Source organism: Hyperoodon ampullatus, assembly GCF_949752795.1.
Source record: "Hyperoodon ampullatus genome assembly, chromosome: 3".
In the NCBI taxonomy this organism is placed as follows: Eukaryota; Metazoa; Chordata; class Mammalia; order Artiodactyla; family Ziphiidae; genus Hyperoodon; species Hyperoodon ampullatus.
Window position 1 is genome coordinate 38,756,612 of NC_136916.1, and position 13,890 is coordinate 38,770,501.

The 13,890-nt window shown below is 50.3% G+C and overlaps 1 pseudogene across 1 annotated transcript; it reads left to right on the forward strand.

The window, feature by feature from the left end:
* The first annotated feature begins 5,732 nt into the window (after positions 1-5,732).
* Positions 5,733-6,657, forward strand: LOC307049498 (myeloid-associated differentiation marker-like; annotated as a pseudogene). The gene has a single exon. The product of its transcript is annotated as a myeloid-associated differentiation marker-like (transcript).
* Positions 6,658-13,890: the final 7,233 nt, after the last annotated feature.

Sequence of the window (13,890 nt, forward strand, 5' to 3'; positions counted from 1 at the left end):
CATTAAATATTTACATATGTTTACATGTCAATTATATCTCAATAAAATTGCTTTTCAAAAAATAAAATGTAGTTAAAAGTGCTACACAGTAACATGGGAAAGTGAGTAGAATATTTAAAAGACGAATCACATGTAGTACAATTATAATAATATAAAAATAAGTTTTTATGTTGAGATAAATTACAAAGAAATACGTTTCTATTACTTAAAAAAAAAATCAATCATGGAGGTCTTGTCATCCAAGGCGACTCAGACTCTCTTTCCACATTTCATCATAAACGCTCCTGTCACTGTTCAGTCAGACTCCCAGGGGCAGAGCGAGGCTTTGAGTCGCTGACGTTCTAACAGAGACTGATTCATGAGCAGCTGCCTCTGGCTGCCTGGCCAGCTCCGTGCAGTAGAGCCTGTGAAAGACCCTTGTCATGTTTCACTGTGTGGTCCTTCACTAGGATTGGCTAGGCTGACCGAGAATTTTAATTTTTTGAAAAAATTCAAACCATCTTGAAACACACAAGCCAAGTGTCCAGGTGCAGGTGGGAAGGATGAGCACGTTTCTTGGGAGGCTCCTCAAGGAGATGCAGAGGCAGGAACCCAGGCTGCCTCCCTGATCCTCCGGCTGGTGTACCCCTTTCCTAGACTCCCTTCCCAAAGCACTCAGTACCCGAGTGCCCAGAGGGAGGGGCGGGGGACCTGGGAGCACCTGGCATGGGGTCTGAGACAGTTAAGGGAGCGGGAGGGAGATGTGAGGCTACAGCTGCCCTGGGGGGCATCAAACGTCTGGCACTCTTGGTCCCTCCTCATCATCAAGACCAGGTGAATGCTTGTTCCCTGAATATTTCATAAGTCTGCCCCCATTTTCCACCTCTGAAAGTGTCTTTGCTCAAGGCCCATCATTATACACCTCGACTGTAGGATTAGCCCGGAAACTGGCCATCCAGCTTCTTGTCCGGCCTCCATTCTGTTTTCCTCCTAATGGCCAGAGTGACAGTTCCAAAGTGGGAATGTGATTGATCAGCCCCTCCTTACAGAATGTCAGTGAGGCATCATCACTTGCAGCTAAAATCCAACTTATTTCTCAGGTGTTCAGGCCCATCCACTTTGGACCCTGTCTGCTGCACCTGCAATACCTCCCTTACTCCCTGCCTCACTTGTCGTGCTCAGATAAGACCCAGGAGCTTGTGGTGACCTGCCCACACCAGGCTCCTTCACAGAAGTGTCAGTCTGGGAGCAATGGGAGATGGAGTTGGTGGAATCCAGTTAGGCTTCCTGGAGGAGGTGATTAAGGGTCAAGTCTTAAAAGACAAATAAAGGTTAACAAGGCAAAGAAGAGAGGAAGAGTTTTGGGTTTTATGATTTGCTCAAGGATCTCATGAATCTTCAGTGGTGGAGTTGATGTGACTGCGGCTTGTGTGTGGGAGGGGGAGGGAGAAGGGAGAATTGAGCGTGGCCAACTGGAGGCCGGTCTATATGCCCACTTGGGTCAGGAATGAGGCTGTGGGGTGGCACAAGGTAAGGAGTTGGAGCTGAGACACTTTGGAAAAGCCAGGACCATGTGGCCTGCAGCCTCAGAGCAAGAGAAGACAAGGAAAACCATGTCCTTCAGCAAGAGGAAATGTCAAGGCTGATATCCGCCTCCACAGGAGGTTTGGATTTTTTTTTTTAAGTCTCTACAGAAGAAATCAAAATCTCAGGGCTTCAGTTCTTGTGAAATGGGCCCAAATGTGCATGATCTCTGAGGTCCAACAACTCTAACCTGGGAAATTAACTCAATCAGTGCCCAACAGATGACTGGCCTGGAGGGTCCTGAGCAGAAGCAAGTGCAGTTATTCTGGGTGAAGCTCCTAACCCAGGCAGCAGGATCCTCCCAGGAAAAAGGGGTCCTGTAAAAGGGGGCTCTGAGTTTAATGACAAAGTACACAGGGAACAATCCACTGTGAGTCACAAGAACTCCAGTGAACAGACACCAATCTGAAAGAGAAAACAAACAAATACACTCAATACAATTAAGCACACTAGAAAAAGACACCATGAAGAGAGGACAGGAAGATATGAGAGAGAACCCTAATGGGTTGAAGAATGTCCTCCAAAAATTCATGTCTACTCAGAACTTCAGAATGTGGCCTTATTTAGAAATAGGGTCTTTGTAGAAACGATTATTTAAGAATCTTGAGATGGAAATCATCCTGGATGGAGGGTGGGCCCACAATCCAGTGACTGGAGTCTTTATAAGAGAAAGGACAGAGAGATTTGCACACACAGAGTTGAGAGAAGATGAGCACATGAAGGTGGAGGCAGAGATGCAGTTAAGAGGCCACAAGCTAAGGGGCCTCCAGAAGCTAAAAGAGCAAAGGAATGACCCTCCCCTGGAGTATCAGAAGCAGCATGGCCCTCCTGACCCCTTGATTTCACACTTCTGGCCTCCAGGACTGTGAGAGAATACATTTCTGTTGTCTTAAACCACCAAGCTTGTGGTAACTTGTTACAGTAGCCCTAGGAAGCAAAGATGAATAAAAAAATGGAAAATAGAGTCTTTGTCATATTTTTATAAATTTCCAGAAAAGCTTGCCCACCTCTGGTTCCAGAGCATGGTGGTCACATGGATCCAAGGACCCCTTGTCCTAATCCTGTGGTGCCCCAGTGTGTGAGACTCACAGGGTAGGATCCACTGATCTAGAGAAGGGTGGTCGGTCTAAAGGCCCACAGGAACCAGGGGGAAGGAGGTAAGTAAAGGAGATGGAGACAACTAAGGCCCACTGGAGAGGACCACCTGCATCTGTCGGGGGATAGTAGAAAAGCAAGATGCACTGCGCATGACACGGTCTCATGTTTATAAAATGGGAAAAAAATGTACAGATACCTCTTGCAAACATGTGTGCATAAATGTACACACATGTCTAGATACGATTTCAGAGCATGTGAAATGTGTTGAAGGCTGTATATGAGGTTGAGGACATGGATGCTCCTTGGATGGAGGGGTGGATGCTCCTAGTAGCAGGGAGGAAGGCTGGCCACGCCGAAGAGAGGAAACTGGGCACATGTGATGTGATCATAGTCCTGCTTTATGTCAATTATACATGAGAATAAGAAAATATAGAAAATACTAAACAGAGATGAAGAATGAAAAGCGATATAAAGTAAAGGGGGTAGCAGCTGCTCAGCTCCAGCCACCAGCCCCCCACCCCCAAGGGAACATAGCCCAGTGCCACAGGATCATGTCAACGTGCCTGGCTGCTGGGCAGGCAGGGCTCAGCCACATCTAGGATGTGGTCTGACGGGGGCACCATTTCCACTCTCACAGATTACAATGGTGGAGGTGCTGGTGGGAAACTCAGGCAAACCTGTTGCTTTACAGGTGGAGGTATTGCGGCCCAGAGAGGGCACATGCCTTACCCAGGGTCACATAGCTGGAACCCCCGTGCCTCTCCTTCTCCAAGTTCTGCTTCTGTGGCATTAAATTGATCCAAAGTTGTCATTTAGCCCTAAGCCCTCACTTTGTGGAAGTAAGTTGGGAACAACTTTGGGGACAGACAGCATGACATCCCCAGCTTCCCTCAGAGCCAGTGCCCCTCCTCCCACCCCTGGCAGTGCCCACGGGAAGGCCAGCAGGCTCCAGGGCTCCACTGGCAACTGGGGCTGAAGGAGCCTTGTGAGTCCAGGTAGGTTCTCGGGGTTTGCTCTGTGTTTCTCTTTCTAGCCACAGCTTTTCCCAAGGTTTATTATCAGCAAAGGTGACAAGGCCCCTTATGGCAGGAAGCTGGCTGCGGGCTCAGGGTGCTGACCCTTAAGCCCTGGGGGCACCTCTCGGCCAATAGTCCCTTTGAAACAGGGCAGCTGTCCCTGAGGAGGGAGCGGGCCGGGGAGGAGCTCTCAGTCCCCCATACCCTGGGACCCTTGCAGGAGGCCCTGTGTGAGGCAGGACTGCAGCCCTGCAGGTGGGACTGTCTTGGGCAGGTGACCTGGGCGATTCCCTGGTCTCCATGGTCCTTGCCACGCTCACCACGTGTCCCCTGTCCCAACCCTGAAACCCCTTTAGGCCCCCATTCTCCCTCTTTCAGTTCCACTCCAGGACCCTCCTCCATGGGGAAGGTTGGCTCCATGCCTGCATCCCTTTTGGGTCAGAAGACACCTACTGGGCTGCCTCGGAGCCACTCAGACCCTGGAAACCTCCCCAGCTCATCTCTACTCTGCCGCCCCCGCCCCAGTCCCAAGTGCATCCTCAGGGCTGTCACCTGCTAGAGGGCCAGCAGGTGCCTCCTCTTTCAGCTCCTACCCCTAAGAGGGGGCTTATAATCTGTTCATCCTCCACCCCCTCCCTGGGATGCCCTGAAAGGCTCCACATCAGCATCCAGACGCAACATCCTTGTCCATTTCCACTCCCTTCTTTCCAGCTTGGAAGCTGCTAACCACTCTCCCAGGCCAGAAAAATCCTCGCTCAGGTAGGACTATTGCTAGATCATTCCAGACTCGCACCTGGATGGCAGCTTTAGAGTTTAAAAGCCAAACATATGTTAATTTATTCTGTGGTTCCCCCAGGATGCTCCACCTTGGAGTAATGCTGGGTTGGTGTCTTTTTTCCCAAATGGAGAAGAGTCACATGTTAAGGCAAAATTGGGGGGTGGGGAGTGGGATTCAAGCAGTTCCTACTTCCCATATCATCTTGTCCCCTCTGCCTTGCTCTTACGCCATGGCTTATCTCTGTTCACCCCTGAAGCTGCTGGGTCACCGGGTGGAGCTGGGTCGCCTCAGAGGGCAGCTGCTTCTAGTGACGGCTGCAGGGAGGAAAGGCCGGGACACATGTCTCTTCAGGTTGCTGTGGAAGGAGGCCATGGCCCTGAAGGTGTGTCCTGGGTCCCAGAGCCTGAGTTTTGGTTCTGGGCTCCCACCCACATGCCTTGCTGAAATGCTGGGCTGTAGAGCAAAAGGTTCAAACTCACAGCTATGGCACTTTTATCTGGGGCTCCCACTTTCTAGCCATGCAATCTTAGGGAAGTACTGAAGTCCCTGAGCCTTAGTTTTCTCATCTGTAAAACGCGGTTAGCAGTATAATCCACGATCCTTTTTCTGAAACACTTCAGGTCAGATATGATCCAGAATTCAGAATTTTTCAGCTTCAGTCATGCAACATGGTGTATCTACTCTATAGGACATAACACCCCACTGGAGTCTGAAAGCACCTTGTAATCAAACACATTACTGTTTCTGCCACCGAGCTTTTGAGCATTCACACTAAGTGAAATAAATAAAAAACATAAATTATCTCACATCTGTGCAGGTCAAATTTTGTTACCAAATGAATTTTTTAAAAATTCTTTTTCCATTTTCAGAGCCTTGAAGGGTTGGGATTGTAGATAAGGACCATCCTAAGCATCCTGTCTGCATAGATAATGGCACACAGCTCAAAGAGATTAAACAAATGTTCATGGTTTGAGGCCAGACCAAACATGGCTGTGAGCTTTGGGATAAGACAAGTCTCCTGAGAAGGCCAAGGGTGATGGGTGGGGAGAATCATTCTGGAGTAGCTGTGCTGTTACCCAAGTGTCTGGGTCATTGGTTCAAACTCCACTGATCCTGAGCCTCAGCCGTCACAGGCCCCTGAGCCTTTTCCAGGATTCTGACTCCAGAGCTGGATTTTTCACTGGCGGGTCCTCAGCTAAGACCATTGCCATATTGAGAACATAGACCTGCACGACCATCGCGACCTCCACATGATTGTCCTCAGCTCTTTGACCATCATGGGCTACTTCCTCAGCCTGCTGCAGCTGCTCTCCACCTGTGTGGCCGTCTCCCTGGTGGCCAGTGTGAGCACCTGGAGGGGGGCCATGGGTAACTGGTCCATGTTTGGTGCTTCTGCTTCGTTGTGACCTTAACATCTTCATAGTTTGGTTACGTGGGCTCCAGTCCCGCCTCCACCTCTTCTGGGACAGCCTTCTTGTTACCTGTGCCTGCCATGCCACCCTCTTATGCCTCTCGGCCTCCATCGTCTTTGCCATCACCTACATGCAGTTCTTGCCTCACAGCCCCTTTCAGGACCACACCATCGCTGCCACTGCATTCTCCTGGATGGTTTCTGTGGCTTATGCCACCCAAGTGGCCTGGACCTGTGCCCTGACTGGTGAGTTCTCCTGCTATATGCTCACCTTGCCTGGCCTGCTCAACAGGCTGGAGATCTTCATGGCCTGTGTCATCTTCGCTTTCATCAGCAGCCCCTACCTGTATCAGCAGCAACTGGCCCTGGTGTGATGCATGGCCGTGTACCCCATCTGCTTCCTCCTGGCAACCACGGCCATCTTGCTGAACTGGTGCAACTGGAACAACAGGCTTCCTATCCCCTCCCCCATTTTCCATTTGGGGCTCAGCCTGCTCCCCGTCCTCCTCTACACCTCCGCTGTGGTCCTCTGGCCGCTCTACCAGTTCGTGGAGAAGTTCGGCGGGCAGCCCCAGCGGTCCAGTGATGTGAGTTGCTGTGATAGACTCACCTCCTGTGTGTGCGTCTGGGAACCGTGACTGCCTATGGCCATCTTGACAGCCATCAACCTGCTGATTTATGTGGTTGACCTGGTGTATTTGGCCCGCCAGTTTTCTTTATCAGGTTCTGAGGCTCTGCACAGGGCTTCCCGATTCCCTCTTGTCAATGGAGGTTTCTACACCGAGCCCTGACGTCCTCTGATGTCCTCTTCCTGACTCCCCTCTCTCCCTGCTCACATCCTTCCCCAACCATCTCGCTCTCTTTTCTGTTTCCTTCCCTCCTCCTGCTCTGTCTCCTTCCTGTTCTGTGTGGTTGCCCAGATCCTGTTTTGCCTCTTTCTCTCGCTGCTCTCATCTTTTCTACGTTTTCTACTTTGGGGCCCATTTCTGGTCATCTTTGTTTTCTCGTCTCCTGTGTCCGGACCACCTCTTCCCCTTTTCCTTCTTCTGATCCATCCGGACCCTGAGCTTCTTCCTTCTCTGCCCACCGCCCCCCTCCCACCTCCTAAGGTGCTGACTCCACATCACACAGCCCTCTGTGCAGCTGTTCACACCCTGGGCTTCCGGAGGGGTCTCACAGCCAAAGCATGCCTGTGCTTCTGGCTGTGCCTTCGTTGGGGTGTGTGTGTGCGGGTTTGGGGTGTGGGGTGGGTAGCTAGGCACTGGGCCTCCTTTCTTCCAGTGGAGGAGGGTGTACGGTGCACCTCCCCTTTAAGTTAAAAAATAAAAAACCTCTAGAGGTCAATAATTCCCAGTGGGTGGGAGACTTAAAGCAGAGACTTGAACCACTAGGCCCCACCTCGTGCTCAGCACCACCTGAGGTTGGCTCCAGAATTTTTGCAGGCTTACTAAAACCCACTGCCTAGAGGCCATTTAGAGGAAGCAAAGGGCGGATGCCTTTCATTCCAGCTACTCTCAGAGGAATCAAAAAAGGAGCTGGTGAAGAACCACAGGGTCTTGAAGACAACTGTCTGAAGTATTTGTGAGGGCCAGTGTTCAAAACACTGCTCTCCTGCCTCAGTGTTCAAAACAGCATGTCTGGGGCTTCCCCGGTGGCGCAGTGGTTGAGAAGCTGCCTGCCAATGCAGGGGACACGGGTTCGAGCCCTGGTCTGGGAGGATCGCACATGCCATGGAGCAACTAAGCCCATGTGCCACAACTACTGAGCCCGCGTGCCACAACTACTGAAGCCCGTGAGCCTAGAGCCCGTGCTCCGCAACAAGAGAAGCCACTGCAATGAGAAGCCCGCACACCACAATGAAGAGAAGCCCCCACTCGCCACAACTAGTGAAAGCCCATGCGCAGCAACGAAGACCCAACACAGACAAAAATAAAAACAAATAAATAAATAAATTTATAAAAAAAAACAAACAGCATGTCCTGCCTCTGCAGGGCGAAGAAAATGGCCACTGCCAGCCTTAAAGGTGATGTTAGGTTGGTTTTTTGTTGTTGTTTTCTTTTTTTTTTTCTGGTCAGGAGGGCAAAAATTTGTGAATAGCCCTATTCCTAAAGTGGAAGTTTCTTTTCATTTTTTGTTTTTTCAGAGGGTTGGCTTTGGAAGGTGGGGATCGCTTCTACCATAGTGAAAGGAATTGCATGGCTTGACTGGGTGGAGCACACAGAGGTGTGTTTCTGTGTGCCAGTTGCTTTCTCTGCTGCTTTGTGCTTCTCTGGGACTCATGAATAAGGTGATCTATATGAATGTATAAATGTATGTATATATATATATATTATTTCCAGGAGTTTCTGGTTTGCATCAGCCCCTGCTGTCAATCATAGAGAAAAGCCTTGTCCCTTCTCACATACGTAGTTTTTTTTAACCTCAATATAAAGATAAACAAAACAAAACAAAAAACCAACCCCCCCCAAATCAACAGATTCTAATTGACCCAAATTTGCCTAGATCTCACAAGAGGCCTAGCAGATTTCCCTCCTCACCCAAACCACCTTCTATGGGAGCCCCTCCCACTGTCTCCACACCCACACCTGAGCCAGAGCTTAGGGAGTGGCCCATCCCTGGGAAACTAGAGGTTGGGCCCCATGCCAATGCCCAACATCCTGTTCCCTAACTCTTAAAAGGCCTCTGCCAGCCCCTGGATGCCTCTCTTTAAAGGTGTGTGCCCGTCTGCCTGCTCAGTGTGCGTGTTTGCCTGTGTATGTGCATGTATGTCCGTGTGCACGCCGGCATTGGCACCATCAGCCCTTTACAGTGACTGCTGGTTGTGAAGACACCAAAGCCTTCTTCCTCTCCTGTTCTCAGTCACAAAGCCTCAGCATCTTTTGAGTCACCAGGCCCAGAGGGGCCAGGCAGGCAGAGCTGTTGGGGGAGGGGCAGAGGAAGGACCCCCCCCACCACCACTGCTGCCGTTCACTCCTGTACTGGGATGAAGCATGTGATCTTCACCTAGTGGCAGGTTAGGTGGAGGGGGAGAGCTCCCAGGAGGGGGTCCCCATGACAGGCAAATCTTAAGAAGCAATGCAATAAAATTCATATTTTAAGGCAAGACAAGAAAAATTTCAACATAAAAATTTTCTCTGCCCATTTGGGCCTCCTCCCTCCCCTCTGGTGTGCATTGTGTATCTGCATTATGTGTTAACCAGACCTCCCTAAGGGCAGAAATACCTGCTCCACCATAAAGAGCAATTTTCTTCTTCTGGCCTCAGCCATGTAACTCCTTAGAAGATAACACTACTTACTTATGACCTCATTAATGTCACTAGCTATATTATTTGCAATCTGCCTTTTTTACAAGATAATTGTTTCTTGCATTAACAAATGTGTGATTGAGCCTCTGATAAAAATAATGATGACCAGGTGACTTAAAATGATCGAACCTATGTATAGTCTATAAGATCCATGATTATAATAGTGACACTCTAGATTTGGAAAGAAGCAACAGGAGGGAACCATTTCCTGGAGCTGACAGACTAGTAAGACGGCTGGTCCAGAGGATTTTGGCTACTGTTACCAGAACTAGGTGAGTAACAGCACCTTGAGTGCCCTGAAATGGGCATTCCTAGCACCTTGGGACAAATTTGCGATGAAATGCCTCCCAAACCCTGGTCAAAATTAAGGCCGAAAGGGAGAGGATTGTGAAATAAAAAATGTTGCCCACCACCCAGTTCTGCAAGAATGAAGTCATTAGCCACTGCAGTCGCTGACCTACATCCACCCTGAAGGGAATTTATGTCGAACATCAGAATGAGACACAGTGATCTGGGAACACTGGCAGAACTGGCCGTCAGATAGCCAGAGTTTTTCAGGAGATATTTTTGTGAACCCAGTTTCTTGCATCTTCCCATACTTAGAAAAGCACTAAAACCATTAATTATGGTCTCTGGTCCTTTCGAAGAGCAATAACTTTGCCAAGATATGTGACTGGTTGCATGTACTCCTTCCCCCAAATCACATACATACTGGGCTCCTGCCTTACCTGTTCAGAACAGTTCTCAGAGCTTTCTGAAAGACTGTCTCTTGGGTCATATTCCTCAGGTTGGCTCAAATAAAATTGTCCATTTCTTTCTTAGATTGACTATTGATTAATTTTTCATCAACAAAAGCTAGTATGCATTGACCTCCCCCCAGTCTGCGTGCAGGAATGTCATATTCTTCTATTTTCCAGAATCAAATTGAACATAGCCCTGGGACCTCACTGCCCAGGAGGATGGAAATGTCTCTGTGGTTTAGTAAAAGAATTGCCAAGGATGTGCTCACCTGAGACGCCCATTGTCCAAGCCTCATGGTTCATGAGGGCAGCAACTCCATCCTTCTTATTTGGTGGGGGTTAAGGGTCATTTGTCACAATTCCAAAGCAAGGTCCAGTCCTCTCACTATGGACCTCAAAAGAAAATTTAAAGGTCCTCTGCTTAGTTCAACCCTCTTGTCACAGAGAGGGTGCAGCTGGACCCCAGAGAGGGGGCAGGATTTGTCCAGAGTCACACTGTGTTTGGCAGAGTCAAAGACAGAACCCAGGTTTCCTGGTTCCCAGGCCGGCTGCCTTTCCACTGCCCCATGTTGCTTGTTACAAGTGTGGCAGCAGCATCCTCCAGGCTGGGCTTATGCCCCATCCACCCTAGTTCTGCCACAAACCTGCCACGTCACCCTGAGGAGGTCACTCACTGCTGGGTGAGTCCGTTTCCTCATCTACAAGATGGGGGGGGGGGGCGGTGCCAGAGATCCCTGGTCCCCTCCCAACCCTGCCTCTTCCCGGTGCCCCGGGACTGTGCCAGTCTGGGAGACTCAGACGTGGAGGTGGAAGCCAGCTCCCTCCCCTCTGTCCACCATCTGCTTGTTTCCCTCTTGGCTGCTGTGTCCTGTTTATTGGTTACGTCCTTCCTGATTAGACAGACCCTCCTTCACCACCTCCTGCTTGGCAGTAAACATACTTCTCTTTCACAACATGAGTTTCCTCAGTCACTTACCGGTGGTCAGACTGTCCAGTGATTCTTTTCAAAAACACAAACTGCTTCCAGGTACCTCCCCAGTCTGAGGTCCCCCAGACGCCCTTGTTCCTGCACATTCTTGACTTCCCACTTCTTCAGAGTCCAGCTCAGCAGCCCCAGTGCTCTCGCCCTGTTTGGGGACCTCGTGTTCCTTTAGGGAAAGCAAAGTCCTTTCTGCTGGGATACAGAGGGGCTGATCCCAAGCAGAGCAAGAGGAAATGGAAGTCCAGAGTGAGAAAGAGGCAGATCCAGGGTCCTCGGCTGGGTCCACAGTCGCACGTGGTCCTGCCTCTGGTGAAGTGGCCCCACTGCCCTGGTCTGGTCCCCCTGGGGATGAACTGTGAGTAGTCTGGAAGGCAGAGCCCAAGAGATCTGGTTTCTGGTTCCAATTCTGGCCCAGGGTAACTCATGACCACAGGTGAGTCTAGTCCCTGCTCTGAGCCTCAGTTTCCCACTCATAAGGTGAGCAGATTGGGCTAAAATCATGGTCTGGAGCACTAGGGTTCTGGTGAGGCAGTGGGGTAGCAAGTAGGGTGTTGGCCTCACCCAGCACCTTCTCTACCCCGAGCAGCCTGGCACGAATCAAGCTCCGCCCAAGATCTCATTTGAAAATAAGATTGGACACAACCATTGCTCATCTTTAGGATGCTGGTTCATAAACCAAGGTACAGACAGAAGAGGGAGTACTATACAGCTGGGAAAAATGAGGATGCTCTCAAAATAATGATAAGGAAATATCTCCAGAATATATTTACTCAAAACAGTAAGATACAAAACGATGTCTAGCACGCTATTTGTATGTAACAAAATGGGGAGAAAAATAATTAACCGGTATAAACTTGATCTGCATCAAGAAGCACGGGAAGGACTCCCGTGAGTGCTGTGGAGCAGTTACCTGGTACTGATGGGAGAAGGGAGATGAGGGGAGAGTGGATGGAGCCCCAGGTAGAAGCAAGGTTTCTCACTGTATGGCTTTTTAGAGCATTTTGATTTTGAAACATGTAAGGAAATTACTTTTTTTTTTTTTTTTTTTTTTTTTTTTTTGCGGTATGCAGGCCTCTCACTGCTGTGGCCTCTCCCGTTGCGGAGCACAGGCTCCGGATGCACAGGCTCAGCGGCCATGGCTCACAGGCCCAGCCGCTCCGCGGCACGTGGGATCCTCCCGGACCGGGGCACAAACCCGTGTCCCCTGCATCGGCAGGCGGACTCTCAACCACTGCGCCACCAGGGAAGCCCAGGAAATTACTTTTTAAGACAACAAAATTTAAGTTTGAAAAATATACCATGTGGAGAAGAAGGGTCAGGGAAAGGATAGTTGGCCAGATGGTCTCCATATTCCCTGTAGCCTTGATGGACAGACTGGGGGAGGAGCTGAAAGATGCCCACACATGCCTGTCTGCAAAGGCAGAGGGATGGGAGGCCCCTTAGGTCCCGGGGTCTGGGGCAGGGGAACTGTGGCACCCAAGCCCACCTGCTGGGTGGTCAGGGCCTCCCCCAGCCCTTTAGCACACACAGCTGATGGACAAGCCCCCCGGTTCCAAGGCTCAGGCCCTTTCCTAGCTCTCTGCCTAACCTGGGCTCCCTGTCTAGCCTGGGCTCCCTGTCTGCGGGGCAGCGGCCAGAGCCGCCCCACCCAGTGGGTGGAGCCTCCTCCACACAGCGATGACTCCAGCTGACGCCAGCCCCAGACTGTGGCCTGAGCCGCGGCCAAAACAGAGTCCAGGGCACAGATGTTCCCATTTTCTGGCTCTGGACCAGCTTCTTGGAAAAATCACGGAGCCGGCCTTCCTCAATTTACCTTTGAGTGGAGAGAAGAGGGACCCTTTTCTCTTGCGGCCTCGGGCACCTGGCTCTCTGCCCTGGTTGGGGGCAGCAGTGCTGGCTGCCAATCCATGCGGCCCTTGTCTGTGTGGCTGGCTCCTGTCTGAAGGTCCCTGTGCAGAAGCGGATGAGTGGAAAGAGGATGGTGAGGTTCCAATCAGCCCCTGCCGAAAATCTCCACACTCCTTCTGGCATTTTCTGGCTGGCTTGCCAATAGGAAGTGGTCTGGCTGAGATGGGAGCGCTGCTGCAGGACCTCTGGGTGGGGCACTGCAGTCACAGCAGGACACACAGGAGCAAGGAGATGACTCCTGGAACCAAGAGAAGAGGGAAAGGGCTCAGCATTTACCAAGGTTCTATTACCTGCTGAGCTTTGCAAGGAGACAGACCTGTATTCAAACCCAGGCTCTGTCAGGGAGTAGCTGTGTGACCTTGTTTAAATTACATAATGTACTCTCTGAGCCTCAGTTTCATCATCTATAAAATGGGGATGACTATAATAGTATCCCTGAAGATGAAATGAAATAGAGGTAATAAGTCACCTAATCAGACATTTTGTACAAAAAAGTATTGGCTACTCTCTCCCTTTGGGTATAAATTTCAAGGTCAATGCCAAGCAAAGTTTAAGATCCAAACCCACATGACTGGGTTCAAATCCCAGCTCTGCCATTTACTACCTGTATGCTCTTGGGCCAGCTAACCTCTCTGTGCCTGTGAAAATGGGGACAGTGAGTACATAATTCATAGGGCTGCTGGGAAGAACAAATGAATCCAGAGCAATGCTTGACCTGCAGTGAGCACGACATGTGTGACCTCTTATAATTGTTGTGTCAACAACAGCCTAGCTGCAGCCCAAGTCCTCATGGACCCTTTCTTAGCTGACAAAACATGTGAGCTGTAATCTGAGGTCTCTTCCAGAGACAGCTGGACTGGTGAGGGTTTGTCCTAGTTGGCCTTTTCTGGGTCTGCTTCTGGCCAGGGGTGGGGAGATGGGGAGTGGACGCTCAGGCCAAGCCCATCCCCTCACCTCCACTCCAACCAGCATCTGTTTCCCATAAAATGGTCTAGTGCTTTGCCTGGAAGGAGAGTGAGCTTCCTCAGGAAACAAAGTTCTCCAAAACCACCCATTTGGGCAACCAGGCTGCTCATGGGGTGGGAGTGT